The following is a 19,535-nucleotide window of genomic DNA, read 5'->3' as shown; positions in this document are numbered from 1 at the left end:
GAATGAAGAGGTGGGATGTGTATGGAGGCCTAGAAGGGAAGGGGGTGGCGAGGGAGGCTGGGGGTGGCAAGGGATATGGCACAGGGGTCATGGAACGGGTGGGCTTGTACGGAATGGGAATGTGGAAGGGGGCCGTGATGGAGTGTGGGTGAGGGAGTGGAGTGTGTATGTACATAAGAACATGTGGAGGTGTGCATATGTGAATGGGCAAGGGGTGGTGCAGATGTGAACAGGCAGCGGGGTGTACAGGTGTGAACATGCATGTGTGATTGGTTATGCGAAGATGTGAATGAGCAGGGAGGGGATGTGTAGGTTGAATAAGCATTGGGAGGAAAGGGGTTCAGAAGGAGGTATCTGTGGTATAAACTGGCGTGTCTTGGAGTGGGGGAAATGCATATCGTGACACTAGTTGATAGCAAGCAATGTTGAGGGTTGAAGGGGGCAGTGGGAGCCAATATGGTGGAAGAGTGAGCAGCCTGCATGAATGAGTGAAGGTACACTGAGGGTTGTTGGAGGAGATAAGGAAGTAAAAATGAATTCTGGGTATGGCAGGATGAGGGAGGCAGATCTACAGTCATGGGACTGGGTTCCTTGGACATTCTTCTGCACAGGATGAAGGGTCACGGGGGAGAGTGTGGAAGGTCAAATATACTACTTGGGTGTGCCAGTGGATATAGTGGGAAGGATGTGTATGCCAGGAAGGTGTAACAGTATTGAACTGCGCAACAAACGTAACACAAACCATGGCCACTCATCATTATTGCTTGCATTTGCATTTTTGTGCTGTTTGGTTTTATGCTTTTGCAATTATACAAGGCAGAGTTCCAGGCCATCAGCAGTTGCATGAGATGGATCCAAAATGAACCAGCTACTAATCCATCCTCCCTTCTTGTGAGACAATTCTACAATAGTGCTCAACACTGACTGCATGCGGCACAACAGAGATTGCAAATGCACCTCGAAAAGAACCACAGGTATAGTACTCATATGTACCTTCATGTCATCTTGCCTCAAAACAATTTATTCCTTTTCTATGTAGCTCCCTATATTCATCTGGAAACATTTCCACACCTCAGATTGACACTGCCACAGCAAAGAAAATACTTGTTAGGATGGGACAGATGTGGATGGTACTATTATAATAAATAAACGCAAATTGCTGTGGATGCTGGAATCTGGAACCAAAACAGAAAATGCTGGAACATCTCAGCAGGTCTGGCAGCATCTGTAGAGAGAGAACAGAGCTGACATTTCAAGTTGGGATGAAGAAGAATCATCCAGACTCTGAACGAGGTGTCTGACAAAGAGTCAACCCAGATGCTGTCAGACCTGCAGAGCTTTCCCAGCATTTTCTGTAGATGACACTTTCCTGTCTCTCCACTGGAATATACCATCACTGCAAAGTCTTCTAACTTATAACAAAAAATTGGGAGCGAAGGTAACACAATGGTGGAAGAACAAACATTTGGTGCAGGAGGGGCAACTGAGGCCACACATTACTTGGACAAAAAACAGGTGGAAATGAACAATTCCCAGGGGGCTGTGTATCTCCTCCTTTTCATTTTTGGCACATGCAGTTGATTTGCAATTGGGTATAGTTTTAAAGTTTATTTATTAGTGTCACAAGTAAGCTTACATTAACACCGCAATGAAGTTACTGTGAAAATCCCCTGGTCGCCACACTCCAGCATCTGTTTATATACACTGAGGTAGAACTTAATATGGCCAATGCATGCACATTTTTCAGACTGTGGGAGGAAACTGCAACACCCGGAGGAAACTCTCGCAGACAAGGGGAGAATGTGTAGATTCTGCACAGACAGTGACCCAAGCCAGGAACCGAACCCAGGTCCCTGGCATTGTGAGCCAGCAGTGCTAACCATGATCGAACCATGCCATCCATGTAAGGAGCACAATCACGAAGTTTGCTGATAGCAGAAAGTACAGGATTTGGCAAACAATCAAGGAAGACTGCATAAGGCTTCAGAGAATTTGCTCAGGTTAGCTGAATGGAAAGACAGCTGAAAGATTATCAGCCACCGCCTCTCTTTTGTCATCTCTAATGTATATCACTCCTTTAACTTCATGTTTGTATCACTCCAGTCCATTCAACTGTGGCTTTTGTCACAGCCCTAAGAGAAATAACAAATGACATCCTATATTACCCTTTTTCACCCTCCTTGATGTCTTCATAACATTTGATATGATTAAGGAAGGCACCTTCCTTCTAATATTATGAGATTATGGTTTCAGTCCTATCTCATCAAAATTATCCAGTACAGCTCCAGCAATGGCTTTTCTTCCAATCTACACCATCTTCTCAAAGGGCCTGATTTTCCTACCTCCCTCTGTACCCCCGTACTGACTTCCTCACCTCTTCCCCAGTGCTGGAGTGGTGTGAGGTATCTAATATGTACTGAACCCATTCAGATTCAGCTACAACCAAATTTACCCTAAAGGCTGTGAAACCCCAGAGCATGCCTATCCGCTGGAAGGGTCTTGCACTTGAAAATAGTGCAGGAAAGAAATGCACTCGATAGGGTAACAACAGCCAAAGGGTAACAGCAGCCAGAAGGCTGCAATATCTGGTGGATGAATTAAAAAAAAATTCCTGTTCATTTTGATGCCAAGCTCCCTCTGATACTCTGATCTGAAAGGAGTCCCGTTGCAAGGACCACTGCCAGCATCATGTGTCAGGGACTCAATAAGAGGAAATTGAGGTAAAAGGCCAAGAAAACCTATTCCTGCCTCATTATCATTCTGTATACTGGAAAAGTGCAGATCAAGTGCTGCTTTCAAGGAAATCCCAAAACTCAATGCATTGTAAAGAGGGCAGGGTCACAGTATAATGGGTCCACCTCATCGTTCTGATCCTTGTGTCTGAGCAATAAGTTTTCAAGAAAGATTTTTTCATGAAACCTGTGCTTCTTTAAAGCGAGTAACACGGGTCTCCATGCTTTCAGGCATCTGTTTCTGTAGCTAATGAGGCTGATTGATGCATTGATTAATTTTTAATTTGTCATAGTTAGAAATTAAATGTAAACAGTAATATCTTTCAAACTGCTGATTGAAATGGAAAAAAAATCATAAATTAATTATAAATTGCCCAATTTGCAGTTCCATTGGCAGCAGTTCTGAGGGAAGGGAAAAGGGAATCAGTTATAAATGCAGATCAAAAGAACCTTCAGTGGTAAAGATTATCACAGAGTATGTGAACCAGAGTAAAGACGTCACGAGGATAAACTAAAGTAAAATTATGTTTTATTTTACTCAAACATCACAGCAGTGTTATCACTAATATTCAATATACATTATCAATTAGTTGTTGATCGGAGACCAGCCAAAAGCTTTGTTGGAAGTTCAAAACTGTGTTACACTATGGGAAAGATCAAATAAAGTAGTGTTTAGCGTACAAAGATCTAATAATTAAGTCTTTATTCATTGTGGTGGCTATGTCCTGAAATTACTTTTCCTGAAGTCATTTGTTTTGTTTGTTCTGAACTACTTAGTTTCTAAAATTTAGAATTTTTCATGTAAGTTATCTAAAATTAGATTTTAGTACCTTAAATGAAATGTCTTGGCATTCTTTATTTTAATATTGTTTATAAATTAGGCTACATGAAAAAGCCTTGCAACACCTTTAAACATCTTTAACTTAGTAAGGTCAGAAAAAAATTGTAGATTTATTTTGCTGAAGTAAAATCCCTTGAAAACATTTTACAACATTTAAAATGTGGACGTGTGAGTTCTGAATTCAATTTGCTGATTCAAAAAAATACAAGTCAGAGAATTTATTTTAGTAATTTTTTTGATCTAGCTTTTCTTCCCTCTCCTGAAAGTGGTGACAGCCATTTACCCCCTGTACCCCATCCAGATGATCATTTATGGTGGGAGTGTCTAATCAGGGAACCTGAGGCTATATCGTTCAGGGAGCATGAGAATCCAAACCCAGCTCTGTCTTCAAAAATCCAATTGCATTCACTTTATGCAATGGTTCACAGGAGAAAAACAACATTTTTAAAAATCCAAGTTAAATTTCGGGTTACAAGTATGTTACTTTAAATAGTAGGGATTAAACAAGTACTGTATTGTATGTGATACTCTAGTTTGACTGAGTCAGCTAATTTAGCAAGGACGTTTTTGGACATTGTGTCTGAGAGTGCAACTACTGACAGAGCTATAAAGCAGGCCGCAATCTGCATTTTTAATTCCAATACAGTAATAATGTGAAATCATCAGTTTTCCGCCTGAAATGTCCCTTAATAAAGTGACAAATTATATCCTCTGTGACTGGGCTGATATTGTGCTCCTGTGTGTTCATTGTCCCGGAACTCTCCCACCTCGCTCGCCCCGGAATCGGCGAGGGCGGGGGTCCGACAACGGACATCCGCGCTGATCTCGGGCGGAAATTTCCGGTTTCGCCCGAGCGAGACCTGTGGGCGGAAGATCTGGCAAGAATCAGAAAACAAGATTCTCATTGACAAGATCTGGTCGTGTGTGTTCAGGGTGAGTGGGGTGGTTCCCTGTATCGGGGGGGGGGGGGTATTTTTCTTTAGTGTTGCCGGCTCAGTCAGGGCCTGTCCTGCCACCGTTACGGCCTGTGGTATTTTTCACTCTTAAATGTTGCATAATCTGGTGAGAAAAGCCGGCTGTTAGGTCAGTTTTCTTGCCAAAGCACTTAGGGTAAATACCCAAAAATCTGCCCACTGTGACAAAAGTAGTCTTTCCCTTCTCGTCATTGTTAACTCTGTGTACAGCCTTTGACTGCACCCCCTCAACGCTTCTCCTACACTGGTTGGGACTGCTGTCACCTGGTTTCATTCTTATCCGTCTGCTGGTAGCCAGGGAACCACTTCTAATGGCTTCTCTTCCTGCTGCTTTACCTTTTCCTTTGCTGTTTTTGGCCACCTCCTATTTTCCATTTACATGCTGCCCTTCAGCAACCTCATTCAAAAGCACAGAACTGGTTTTCATGTGTACACTGGTGAACCCAGCTCTTCACTGCCACCTCTCTGCACTCTTCCATTATTACTAAATCATAAGATACAGTGAATTGAATGAGCAGAAGTTTCCTCCCATTAAGGATTGGGAAGACTGAGCCATTTCTTTTGCATCCTGTTCCAAACTGTGTTCCGTGGCTACTGACTTCATCCCCCTCCTTGGCATCTGCCTGGTACTAAACTAGACTGTTCACAATATTTGTGCTATATCTGAGCTACAGATGAGCTTTGAGCTACATATTTCACCATCACCAAGAATATCAATTTTCATTCACATAACATCACCAGAATTTAACCCTATTTCCCCTCATCTGCTACTGAAAGCCTCATCCATATCTTTGATAGTTCTGGACTTGACTATTCCACACCCTAATGAAGATCTCATATATTCTATTCTCTGTAAACCTAAGGTCATCCATCCAAAACTCTGCTGACTGAGTCTTAACTTGCATCAAGTCCCATTCATCTAACATCCCTAAGCATGCTGTCCTACACTGACTCCAGGTCAAGCAATGTCTTGATTTTAAAATACTCATCCTTGTTGTCAAGTGCTTCCATGCCTTGACCGCTCCCATCTCTGTTTACTCCTCCAGGTGCTACAACCTTCAGTGATATCTACATTCATCTGATTCAGGCCTTTGGCGTATTTCCAATTTTAATTGCCTCTTTGATGACTGTGCCTTTAGTTCCCTCGGCCCTAAGTTGATATTCCCTTTTTAGCTCTCTGCAATTCTCAATCTCACTTTCATCCATTAAGCAACTTTTTAAAACCTACCTCTTTAACCAAGTTTCTCTACATTTTGCTTAATATCTCCCTATGTAGCTTGATGTTATGTTTAATTTTATAATGTTCCTGTGAAGTACTTTGGGATATTTTATTACATCAAAGGTATTATTTAAATATAAGTTGTTGTATCTGCTGTTGAAGTAGTCTGACAATCAGAATAATTCTACAAAGTAGAGGCAGAACTTGATATCACAAAACTGGGGAGACTTTGTTAATATGTCAAATAAACTTTTATGGTCATGTTTTCAAAAAACAAATTAATAAAAAAAGCTGAACCTTTGGAGAAAATACCAAGAATACTTCTGAGCTCAGAATGTAAAAACAAGAACATAAAAATTGGAAGCAGGAATAGGCTATTTTGTGCAATTCTTCCCCTTCTAGTCAAAAATATCATGAATGACCACCCACCTCCAATTGTGCTATCCCCCCACACGATTGATTCCCCTTGCATCTAAAATGTCCTTGTAGTGGAGAAATTTAGAGTGAATGAAACTGGAGATATCAACACTAAGCGATTTAAAAAGTAAAGGGAGAACAAGTGTGAAAATGAGAGATTAGAGAAAAATGAAGGATACCTTTAATGGAAAAATACAAGAAGGACATATTTAAAACATAGGCTGTGTAAAAACAGAAAAAAGAGACAAGAAAACAGATAGAAACATTATCGTGGAAAAACAAAAATTGGATTGCACAGGTTGTTTCTCAGATACAAAATGAGCACATAAAAGACCCAAGATTTTCCTCTCTGGTCTACTACTTGGACCCAGAACCTCTAAAGCATCATTAGGAACCTGGGGGCTTAATCAGCATACCACTTCTCACTTCTGGCTATTTCTTTTCTTTCAGAGATAATGATTGCCTTTAAATCATATTAGCCATGTCTGAATTCCCACATGATTGAGTAGCACATGGAGACTGGCTGCATTCCTCATTCATAATATAGAGCTGCCAGCACCAATTGCATGTAGTCTTTGTACAAATGGGAAGACACGCACCTCATCCCATACAAGCCGTTTTATGGCGCAATCAGGTTTCTAGCCCAGAATCTCTCTCCCTCCCCTTCTGTTGACTGCCTCCATAGGGGCTCCAAAGCAACAGTGGAGGATCTGACAGTCTGTTTTGCAGTTCCTGAAACAAAGCCTGAAAGTTTTCAGCATTTTCTGTTGCCCAGCCACAGTGCTCCTCTGCTTTCAAAGGTGCTGGCTGATATGTGTCATCCGTGACAGCTGATATTCCGTCCACCCCTAAATCAGCACACTGCCGATGAGTAGCATGAATACTGCTGGCTGCATACATACTTCAGTATGATGAAGCTGCAGCAACAATTTCACGTAGTCTTACGTATACAAATACGCAGGCGTCCTGCACACAGTACCCTGCACAACAGTTTTCGGGGTGGTCTACTTCCTAGACATGTTTCTTCGTGTTTCAATAACATTGCTTCTTTGTTTGCTTTCCAGAATTGGTGAATTATAATTTTGAACAAGTGCCTAGTCTGTTTACTCAGACTTTGAACACAGCAACATGAGCCAAATAATTTGGACCCCTGTACCCTGTCTGTATTGGTTTCCAGAAATTGGTTAATGTGTAGCTGTCATTTAACCAAACCCATTTTAATTGATCTCAGTTCCACCTAATCTAAGTCATGATAGTGATAATAGAGCAACTCATCTAACAGTTGGTGTAATTGGGTGTGGTGAGAAACCAGCACTGTATCTGAGCCTGTCAGTTTACCAGTTTCAGATAATCTGAAATTTCAGCTCAGTTAAAATTGCTTCTAGCAGCTGAAGACTCTTTCAGTAATGGAGATGTCACCTCCAGGCACTTTCATCTAACAATATTCAACTGTGTTGTTGAACAGGCTGCAAATCATCCAGAATCCCAGATCTACCGACCATATTCTTTATTTTTTTATAGGCATATTATATTGCACTGTGATGAGTCTATTGTAGAGAAGCAAATGGCATAAATACGTCTTCAGTTATCCACAACAGTACGGCAATCCAGGTTACAAATCTATTGTTAACTCCTTGCCAAACTTGACATCGCAGTTAAAATTGATAAAAATAATAGAATTATTAAGTGAGTATTAATTCTTTGGCAATATCATTATTCAACCAACATTTTCCTCTGTACAATAAATGCAAAATACTGTGGATGTTGCAATCTGAAACAAAAACAGAAAATGCTGGAAAATCTCAGTAGGCCTGACAGCGTCTGTGGAGAGAGAATAAAGCCAATGTTTCGTCAGACGAAGGATCATCTAGACTTGAAGCATTGGCTCTATTCTCTTCCCACAGATGCTGTCAGACCTGCTGAAATTTTCCAGCATTTTCTGTTGTCATTTCTCTCTGTACCTCTGGGTCGCTCATCATGGTGTGATGCATAGTGAAACCCACCATAAAAAGTGTGAATGTGCGCCATCATCAACTTCTGCACCACAGCATGGAGACACACTGCACTACACTGAATGTCTGTTCAGCAGTTGGAGATAAAACAGTTTCCATGCTTTCTCATCTGCTCAAGCCTTTGCCCCATTGTTGGGATACAGTTCCTTGGTTCTCTTAATCCCAGCCACTCACTCCTTGATGCCTTGATAGGATTATCCATTGAGTAGCTGATCTATTCAGGACACAAAACTTCTTGGTTGGATTGTACTGAGCTAGAAATAAGATGGCACAATTTGCTTAGCTAACTTGGAAATGGGTGAAAAAAATGGCTGACATTCCCACTCTTAGGTCTGAATTTTAACATTTGTACCGGCTGGCAGTGGGAGAGGCCAGCAGTGGGTTGGAAACCCAAATGCTCAAGGCATGGGATTTACTGTGTCATTAACTGAGCCTCAGTACTTGTTTCCTGGACGATGAATCTGAGCAGGCTGGCATGATCAAGGTCTGTCCCTGACTGGCGAAGCCTTAGTACTCAAAGGCACTCCACTGAGGGACAAAATGTGACCATCCTACAACTGGCAATTGAGAGACATAAACTGGAATGATGGAGTGCCAAAGAGGGCAGGCTGCCTCATGGTTGTCTGAGGCATCCCTTGAGACCATGCAGGCCGAGAAATTTTGTTTTAGTAGATGGGAGTATAAAACCTCTATCTGAAAGCAGGCGGGCATGGAGGGAAGTGATAACAGTAGGAGTGTTTCTCTTGCTCATAGATATAGTGCTTCAAGAGGTTCAATTATCTCCTCAGGGTAGGAAAAATGATGGCAAACCACATTCAAGTGTCAACGTCCTCATTCTTACTTGCTCAAACATTTATCAGAGCAACACACCTTGTAGGTGTATCCATCAAAACTCCGTGGTTGGATTGTGCTGATCTAGAACATAGAACATAGAAAAACTACAGCACAAACAGGCCCTTTGGCCCACAAGTTGTGCGGATGATATCCATACCTACTAGGCTTACCTATAACCCTCAATTCTATTAAGTCCCATGTACTCATCCAGAAGTCTCTTAAAAGACCCTATCGAATTTGCCTCCACCACCATTGACGGCAGCCAATTCCACCCACCCACCACCCTCTGAGTGAAAAACTTACCCCTGATATCTCCTCTGTACCTACTCCCCAGCACCTTAAACCTGTGTCCTCTCGTAGTGACCATTCCAGCCCTTGGAAAAAGCCTCTGAGAATCCACCTGATCTATACCTCTCAAAATTTTATACACTTCTATCAGGTCACCTCTCATCTTTCGTCTTTCTAAGGAGAAAAGACCGAGAAATAAGATGGCACAATTTGCTCAACTAACATTTAGAAGGGAGAAAAAAATGACTGACATTCCTACTCTTAGGCCTAAATTTTAACGATTGGATCTGTTTGCAGTGGGAGAGGTCTGCAGTGGGTTGGAAATGCAAATACTCAAGGGATGAGATTTACTGTGCCTCTCTAGCAAGGCACCTCTTCATATCCCCTTGTTGGCACTCACTGTCATCTCGCACCGTCCTTTACAATCATTCTCCACAAATGCCATTCTATCCTTTCAAAACATTCAATTTCTCACACTCAAACCTCTCTGTTTTCTATGTTTGGAGAAAAAGAGAGCACAGAACTCCAGGGAGAGTTAGGGATCAGAGGTGACTCTCCATTGATAGTCACCCTGACTGTGGAAGAGGACGAAGTACTAAAGGTAAGCAGAATCTCGGCATGTGTAGTCATTGATGGCAGGGAGGGGGTTTGCGAGATATCTGGTGACAAAATTAGATATCACACAGCCATATGGCAGATAACATTTACTCCAGTTGAATTAATGTCAGCAATCAGGGAAATATGATAATCTGCACAAGATTGATTTCCATACTTTAATTTTGTCAATTCTATCTCTTGTAAGCCCTGCCAGCATCCACCAGGAGCTTCATTGCGGTGTTCATGTAAGCCTTACTTGTGACTAATAAATAAAATTTTAACTTTTCATTATGGCGACATCTGGCCACTTTGAATCAGTGTTGCCCGTTACTATGAACATATGTCTTTCAAAAGGTCCTGTGAAGTTGATGTGCCAAGCCTCTTCTAGCCATTCCCAAAGATGTAGTGGCATTAACAATGGCAGGTTTGATACCTTCACACATGAAGAACATATGCCAGCTTTCTGTTCAATCTCCAATCCAGGCCACCAGAAATAACTTCTCGCTATTTCTTTCATGCGCACGATTTTGCAATGGCTCATGTGTATTTTGTTTAACACTCATTTTCTCAATGGTGTCAGAGTGATCACTCTGAGCCCTCAAAGCAGACTCTTTAACTGTACAGACAGCTCCAGTCTTCTAGTGAGTATGGTTTTAGTTCTGAGATCTTGCCTCACAATGCCACATCCATTACCTCGAAGAGTATTGAACCTCAGTGTACTTCTTCACTTGCCCTAAAGTGACAGTTCTCCTGTTTACCTGTTCAAAGTAGAAGGTACAACCATTCAGGTAGTTTATTGAGTGACTTGTGACAAACCACATGGTTTCAGTGACCATCATTCTTGATAAGCAAGGGCATGAAAGGTTAACAGGGATAAGGGTGAATGTGAAATTGACGTTGCAATCAGAGCAGCCAAGACCTTATAGATAGCAAAACAGGCTTGAGGAAATGAGTGGCCTGTTCCTATTCGTAATTCATATGATTGTATACCTGTAACATCTCTTCTCTTTTGGTGGAGCAATTCTGTTCGTCTCCATTCAGTTCCCTGAAGTTATCTAAGGCCAGACCAATCTACCACATGAGTCTCCCACAGCACCCCTGGTGGAAGTGATGCAACAGCTGGAACAACCTTCCTAGAAACCTCCATTCCACCAGTGATGGTGGACAAGCTAACTGCTGCAAAAACCTGACAACATCCAGCCAGCATGCCAAAACCACAGCATCTGCTACAATCAAATGGTAGCCTCACACAACTTATGCAACTAAACAAAGGTGAGCTACCTAGTCTCCATTTATCCACAGAAAGGCTCTCCCCCACCCACAATGAGCTTCCAGGTGCCCAAAATTCAAAAGAAGAAAAAATACCAACAACCTGGCGACTACCAGTTTCATCCACCCAAGAAATGATCACGACTAACTACAGCCAATCATAACTGAACCACCCAGACCCAACCAAGCATGGGGCACCATCCATAAATGGAAGAAGTGAATGACACCATGCCTACATCTCAGTGCAACCCTCCAAACCACTGCCAAAGACAAGAACCCTTAGAGCCTACCAGTCTCCCAACTGACTGCCAAACAAGGCATGGCAGGGGCTCAAAACCTCCAGATCACCTGAATCTCTGATGTGAAAGAATTGAAAGGGGAAGATGAAGTAGTAAAAGTTAATGCATGCAATTGCTGTCAATGTTGTTAATGTTTATAATGAAATAGCAAAGCATTAGAATAGTTTATAGCTGCAACATTAAAGTTGGGACATCAGGCTTACAGTAACTTAAGACTTGAAGTAAACTGGAAGCAAACTAATTTCAGTCTCTATCCAGATACTAACAACTTGGGGGAGGTATAGTAGAAGGATCTGGTACTTAGGAGGTTAACATGAGACTTGAGTCCACATGGTGATGGAAGAAGACCTAGAGCTAAAGCCAGTGTAGAGATGAGTAGCAACGTGTAAGGACCTAGTACAGAATCCTCTTTATATCGACTGTAAATATGTACATACTTCAGTAATGCTAATAAATACTTCCTTGTAGATTATACAAGTCTGCTTCATGGTGTTCAAGTGGTATCCTTCAAGTGTGCTGACAGTGGAACATATGGTAACAGCAGTAAAATCCATCAATATTGTTTGATGGGTTTTGTACATTATAGCAGTGACTTCACTCCAAAAAATACTCTGTGGGCTGGAAAGTGATTTTAAAGTGTTGAGTGATTGTGAAAAATGTCAAATAAATGCATGTCTTTCTTCCTTATGAATTAGATGTCTGTGCTTGTTGAAGGTCAATCATCTCAGCCTCAGGATATCATGGCAGGAGTTACTCAAGGTAGTGTCCTAGGCACTAGTGTCTTCAACTGCTTCATCAGTGATCTTCCCTCATCATAAGGTCAGAAGTGGGGATGTTTGAAGATGAGTGCACAATGTTCAGTTCCATTGATGATTCCTCAGATATTGAAGCAGTCCATGCCCATATGCAATAAGCCCTGTGTAACATTCAAGCTTGGGCTGAGAAGTGGTAAGTATATATTTGTGTGACACAAGTGCCAGGTCAATGACCACCTTCAACTAGAGAGAGTCCAACAATCTGCACTTAATATTCAATGGAATTACCATCACTGAATTCCCCCATTATCCTTGACCAAAAATTTTACTGGGCCATTCATTTAAACACTGTAGCTGTAAGAATATGTCAAAAACTGGAAATTCTGCATCCAATAATCATCTCCTGACATCCTAGAAACTATCCATCATCCATAATACATAAGTCAGGAATGTGATGAAATACTCTTACCTGCTAGAATAAGTGCAGCAGCAACCACACTCATGAAACTTGATAATATCCAAGACAAGAACCTGATTGATCACAACCTATCCAACACATTAAACATTCAGTTCCTCCACCACTGCTGCACAGTGGTAGACTGCAGCTACGACGCCTCCTCCAAGAACATTTTTCAAACCCCTGATCCCTGAAAAGAGCAGCAGGAGCATGGGAACACCACTATCTGCAAGTTCCTCTTCAAGCCACGCATCATTCTCTCATGGATATCTCTGTTCCTTCACTAGGTCAAATTCCTGGAACGGCAATCCCTAACAGCACTGTGGGTGCAATTACATCAGATGAGCTTCATCAATCCAGGAAATCAGCTCGCCACCATCTTCCCAAGGGCAATTGGGGATTGGCAATAAATGTTGATCTCACCAGCAGCGTTCACATCCCAGGAACAAATGGAACCTCTAACTAATCAACAACCTTTGCTTTGGGTGACAGATGAATACATTATTTGATTCCACTGGGATATATTGGTTGAATATCCTGCCAAATTCCCTGTGCAATCTGACATAATAAATGGCCACATAGGTAAGGTATTAGAGGATGACCCTAATGACCCTAACGTTACCTTCCAGTTAATGGAGAAAGTTGACCATAAGAACAAGGAGCAGGAGTGGGCCATTTGGCCCCTTGAGCCAACTCTGCCTTTCAGTAAGATCATGGCTGATCATTTCGTGGACTCAGATCCACTTACCTGTCCACTCAACATAATTCCTTTACTGTTCAAAAATCTATCTTTGCCTTATAAAAGTTCAACAAGGTAGCCCCAACTGCTTTACTGGGCAGAGAATTCCACAGATTCACAACCCTTTAAGTGAAGAAGTTCCTCCTCAATTTGGTACTAAATCTGTTCCCCTTTATTTTGAGGCTATGCCCTTAATTCTATTTTCACTCGCCAGTGGAAACAACCTCCCTGTGTCTATGTTATCTTCTGTTGTGAAGTTGAATTTATAAAGATGTACAGAATGTCTGTAAAGAATGTAAAATGCTCAAGGTGATAAAACAGACAGGATCCCTTTAAATGCTAATTGTGTCAATGCCTGCAAAGGCTGCTTTATTCAAGGCTGAGATGTTTAAAATGCCGAGTAACCAAACGACAAAATTTGTGTCAGACCAAAAGCATTGTGGTGGCCTTGATAACAGACTTTACAGACAGTTGCATTTTGATAGCATATCAGATTAAAGACACTCAATGATCAAGACCCTACCAAATTTGAATTTACTATTGTCAATCACAAGCCAATCTGAGTTCAGGAATGTGAATAGGTCATAAGGACTATAAAAGAGGAACTCAATTGCCTTGAGGGGAGTTGAACTGAAAGTTCACCAATGGTTGAGCCAGACCATCTGAAGCCATTAAGGACAGTTAAATTAGCTGGAGCAGTTAATTCTTAACTCTGCCAGTTTCAGTTAGCTCTTAAAAATAATCCACTCTTTAACCAGGGAAAGGTAAAATCACAGCAGCACTTACAGACAGTGGATAACTCTAGAAGAACTCCAGAAAGCTTCAGAATTCCATCAAGTCTGGTTGTATCATTTCTTTGAGAGTGACTAACCTTCCATTATTATTGTTTTTGGCAATGAATGTTTCTGATATTATCTGAACAGCATTTCAATCGAAACTTACCTTAGTTAATATGTTAATTGTTTAGTTAAAGTTTCTGGTTATTTAAATAAAAGTACCTTGTTAATTCTTCACTTCAAGTGAGTGTCAGGGCTTTATGTTAACAAATCTCTAAATGTTAATTGTGAACAGGTAATACCTTCCCAAGTAATTAAACGGATTATAACACAAAGTAAAGGGGATTAACCTCCATGTCATAACAATTCCCTTCGTAATTTTCTATGTTTCTATAAAATTCCCGCCTCATTCTTCTAAATTCCAGTGAGTATAGCCTCAGTCTACACAGTCTCTCCTCATAAGCTAATCCTCTCAATTCCAGAATCAACCTAGTGAATCTCCTCTGCACCCCCTCCAGTGCCGGTATATCCTTTCTCAAGTACGAAGACCAAAACTGCACACAGTACTCACCAGTGGCCTCACCAGTATCAACTCCATCCTTCTAGCAATGAAGAACCAAATTCCATTTACCTTTTAATTACCTGCTGCACCTGCAAAACAACATTTTGCAATTCATGCACAAGGACACCCTCTGCACAGCAGCATGCTGCAATTTTTTACCATTGAAATAATAGTCCATTTTGCTGTTATTCCTACCAAAATGGATGACCTCACGTTTGCTAGACCCTTGCCCACTCATTTTAACTACCTGTATCCTTGTGCAGACATTCAATGTCCTCTGCCGATTTTGCTCTACCAGTCATCTTAGTGTCATCTACAAACTTTGACACACTACACTTGGTCCCCAACTCCATCTATGTAAATTGTAAACAGTTGTGGTCCCGGAGGCACACCATTAGTCACTGATCACTGATCAGAAAAACACTCATTTATCCCCACTCTTTCCTTTCTGTTAGTTAACCAATCCTCTATCCATGTTTACCCATGACACCGTGCACCTTTATCTTATGTAGCAGCCTTTTGTACGGCATCTTGTCGAATTCCTTTTGGAAATCCAGATACACATATCCACAGTTCCCCGTTGTCCACTGCGCTTGTAATGGCCTCAAAGAGTTCCAGTGAATTAGTTAAACATAACCTGCCTTTCATGAACTCATGCTGCGTCTGCCCAGTGGGACAATTTCTATGCAGATGTCTCGCTATTTCTTCCTTGATGATAGATTCAAGCATTTTCTCTACTACTGAAGTTAAAGCTAACCAGCCCATAGTTACCCATGTTTAGTCTACCTCCTTTTAAAACAGTGGCTTCACATTTGTTGTTTTCTAATCTGCCAGAACCACTCCAGAGTCCAACAAAGTTTATTAAATTACCCTGAGTGCATTTGCTATTTCTCCTGCCATCTCTTAGTACTCTAGGATCCATTCCATCAGGGTCAGGAGATTTGTCTATATTGAGCCACATTAGCTTGCTCATCACTACCTCTTTGGCAAGTAGAAACATTAGTAACAAAAAAAACAAAAGTTGCCCACTCTGGTAATATAATGTATCTGTTCTTCACAAATTTGCCAAATCCACCCATTTCATTTCATATTTGAAAGTGTTATGTACACCAATAATCTGATATTTGTTTGTTTAGTCATTGCAAAAATGATGTGGACTGTTTCTAGCTGCTGCAGGCAGTGGGCTGGGCTTAATTTGCCAGCCAGCCTGTAGCGGGAGCTACTGCGCATGTGCAGACCCCTGATGCTGCACATGCTCAATAGCAGCAACAGGGGTCTGACAGACAGAGAGCTGTTAGGCCCCTGCTATTGCAGGCAGCCTCAACCAGCTCCTCTCTCACCACAATCGAGCAGGCTTATGATTGTTCCCCACAATGCATGTGCATTGAGCCCCCACCACACACCTCCGCCACCCTGACTGTTTGTGCCCCCCTCCCTCAATCTGATCCCATTGCAGAGTGTACAGCGCCACCCCCATTCCCCTGATCCGATTGTGTTGCAGAGTGGCAGTAGCCACCGCCGATCCCATTGCAGATTGTGCAGCAGTGCCCCCCCCCCCAACCAATTGGCTGTTCCTTCTTGTCCCGCTTCTGACAATGCTGGTGGGCAGTGCCAAGGTGCCTGCTGAGCATAGTCCTCATGCCAGGTGGGTATTATGCCAGCCTGGCATTGTTAGACTGAAACTGCCCAAGGGTCTCCCCTTTGCCCTCAGCCTCCCCAGAATCCTCAATGGCCTCCAGTTCCACCAATGAGAAGCCATAAAGGCAACAGACGAGTGAACACCAGGCTCACTAAACAAATACAAATCAGAATTTCAATATATTTAAATAAATTATTCATCCTCTCGCCCATTTCTTGCCAGAAGTCTGGCTCTCATAAAATCGTAAGAGCTGAGAAATCAGGCATGATCCTGATTTCTCAGCTGTCATGACTTCACTGGCTTGCTCCACCCATCAATGAGTGAGGTGAGTTGGTAAAATTTCACCCATGGAGTTGAACATTCATTTTACAGACGTTTCCCAGGTTTGGTTCTTAAGAACACAATTATATTAAACATTTGGCATATTGCTGTATGAAGATATTAATGATCTTTCAAATGTTATTTTCCTCTGTTAGATGCTAGCTGACTAGTTGCATACCTTGAGCATTAATTGCAAGAGGTTATTGTGTATCTTGATCTGTTTTAATTCTGACTATCTGGTGCTAACAACTACTGGCAAGAACATTGACAATACCTCTTTATGCTTTGACTCGATGTTGACGGTAAATGAATTTCACCTGACAATATACATTAATGGCAGCTTTTCATTCAGATTGTTTATTTTAGAAAGAAGCATATTTAAAGCATGTTACTTAAAAACCCCAGAGTAAACAACACATTTTAACCATGAAGCAAATGCTTATAAGTGTAATATCTATTTCATTGCTTCTTACTGAGAAAATGTGAATCACCTTTTTCTATAAAACATTTGCATTTATGCTACTTTTGTTTTTACAATGCAAGAACTCTGAACTTATGAAGAAACTATCATTACCTGCAGGTCGATTTAGTTCAAGTCAGGTAAACAACAATTATCTTTTTATCATAAATTGTTAGGCACTGGTTAACCCTATTGATAAGTTACTTGCTGATGTAAATGTTAACATGACAACCATAGCCATGATAGAATTATGTTATAAAAGCATCAAGATTGCTTTATGGTTTATTGTTGTTTCTGTTACTTCTTTTTCATGGGCATATGTTATGAAACTGCTTAATGATTATCAAATGGCATGTTTGCTTAGATACCGCTGAATAAAGACTTGACTGTAAACCAGAAAAAAATCCAGTGCTAGTTACAATGAGTAATACAATCCCACCATAATAAAAGCAAAACTATGGAGATGCTGGTGGTCTGAAATGTAAATAGAAAGAATTGGGGGAAAACACAGCAAGTCTGGTTGTATCTGTGGAGAGTGAAACTATGTTGTCAAGAGGAATTATTGAATAATCCTGGTGCCATACTTAAACTGAGAGATTTCTTGGTTTTGCCATTTCCAATTGTAAATCCTGGAAGTGCTGGCGAGCTGGTGGAAAGATTTCTTTCATGCAATTTCACATTCTGTCTGCCTAAAAATGGGAGCGAACAATCAGCCTAATGATTTTTTAAGTACAACAATACATCATTGGCTAACATGTTACTTCACTGAGGAAGAAATTTGAAGTGCACTTGCCTGACAGGAACTAGACAGGCAGGCTAGAAGCAAGAAAGAACTTGCGCTCATAGCAGTGAAAATGAGGCAAGTGACTTATTCTCTGACATCCAATACAGACAGCAAGGACCTCCACCAGTCTAATTGAAATATTTAATTATATAATGACTTAATTTATGAAGTGGCCAATTAAGTCTCTCAGAAATGTCCCAAAACTTCATATCCAATTTATCATTTTGAAGGGGAGTGACTTGTTTAGCTGTCAAACATGGTCATCACTTTGCACAGAGAAAGATCCCCAAACAGCAATGAAATGAATGACCAGTTTTTCTTTGGGTATTAGGAACAAAGGAGCATAGGAACAGGAGTTGGTTACTCAGCATCTTGAGCCTGTTCTACTATTCAATTCGAGCATGGCTGATTTGTACCTCAACTCCATCTACCTGCTGAATAAGTCCTCCATGACATGTGCTCATACCCTCTGTTCTGATTCTGTGACTATGTACCTGATCCTACTACCACTTAGCTGGTTTCTGCTGGCAGTCTCAAAGCCACATAATTTTTCATTGCTTCCAACCTGGAACAGTGGGAAATTGACTGGAATTGAAACATCCTGGTCCTCACCTTTGGGGAAGCGATTGAGTTTCTAAATTTCATTGCTGCCCATCCACCAGAATTGCCCAGATTAAAATCATGGTCTTGGTCAACATTCAAGGTTAGATTGAATAGGTGTGAATGGAGAAAACAAGGATAAAGATATTTTTGAACTTGTTGAGTAAACTTGGTGAGTTTGCTTGTATAGAAGATAAATGTGTGTGTATTGACTGAACCAAATGGCCTGTTTCATTGTAAATTCTTTGTATTTCTACTGAGTCAACAAATAACCTTCTGGAAACATTTCGAGATTTATTTTTCAAAATTGCATATTTTTGTGCATTTGTATTGATTTGTACTGTCTGACTGAAGCTGGAAAATGATAGTCAAAAATATTTGCCTGATTTGATTGGTCAGTTTTAGATGCTTGTTTGCTTGTGCATTCTAAGTCTGAAAAAAAAACAGGAATTTAATGCTTGACTTGTTGCACATTGGTCCATCCTGCTTTCTTGTTCTGGAAATTTTACCAAGGGACTTGGAACATGTGAGGCTTGAAGGATAGGCAGGAGGGAAAAGGGGGGGACGTAGCTCTGCTGATTAAGGATAGCATCAGGGTGGTAGCGAGGGATGATATTGGAGCCAAGGAGCAGAAGGTGGAATCGTTGTGGGTAGAGATTAGGAACAGCAAAGGGAGGAAGATGCTGGTGGGTGTCGTCTATAGGCCCCCCAATAATGATCTGGAGGTGGGGCGGGCTGTTAACGCGCAAATAAGTGCGGCGTGCAGGAATGGAACGGCCATAATTATGGGGGATTTCAATCTGCATATTGATTGGTCGACCCATGTTGGAAGCGGTGGGCTCGAGGAGGAGTTCTTGGAATGCTGCCGGGATAGTTTCCTCGAACAGTGTGTGTTGGAGCCGACGAGGGAGCGAGCTATCTTGGATCTGGTGCTATGTAATGAGGCGGGTAGAATTAGGG

Source organism: Carcharhinus amblyrhynchos, chromosome 1 (assembly GCF_965287045.1).
Source record: "Carcharhinus amblyrhynchos chromosome 1, sCarAmb.v2.hapA, whole genome shotgun sequence".
Taxonomy (NCBI): domain Eukaryota; kingdom Metazoa; phylum Chordata; class Chondrichthyes; order Carcharhiniformes; family Carcharhinidae; genus Carcharhinus; species Carcharhinus amblyrhynchos.
The sequence above is the reverse complement of the archived record's forward strand: the minus strand, read 5'-3'. Positions refer to the sequence as shown.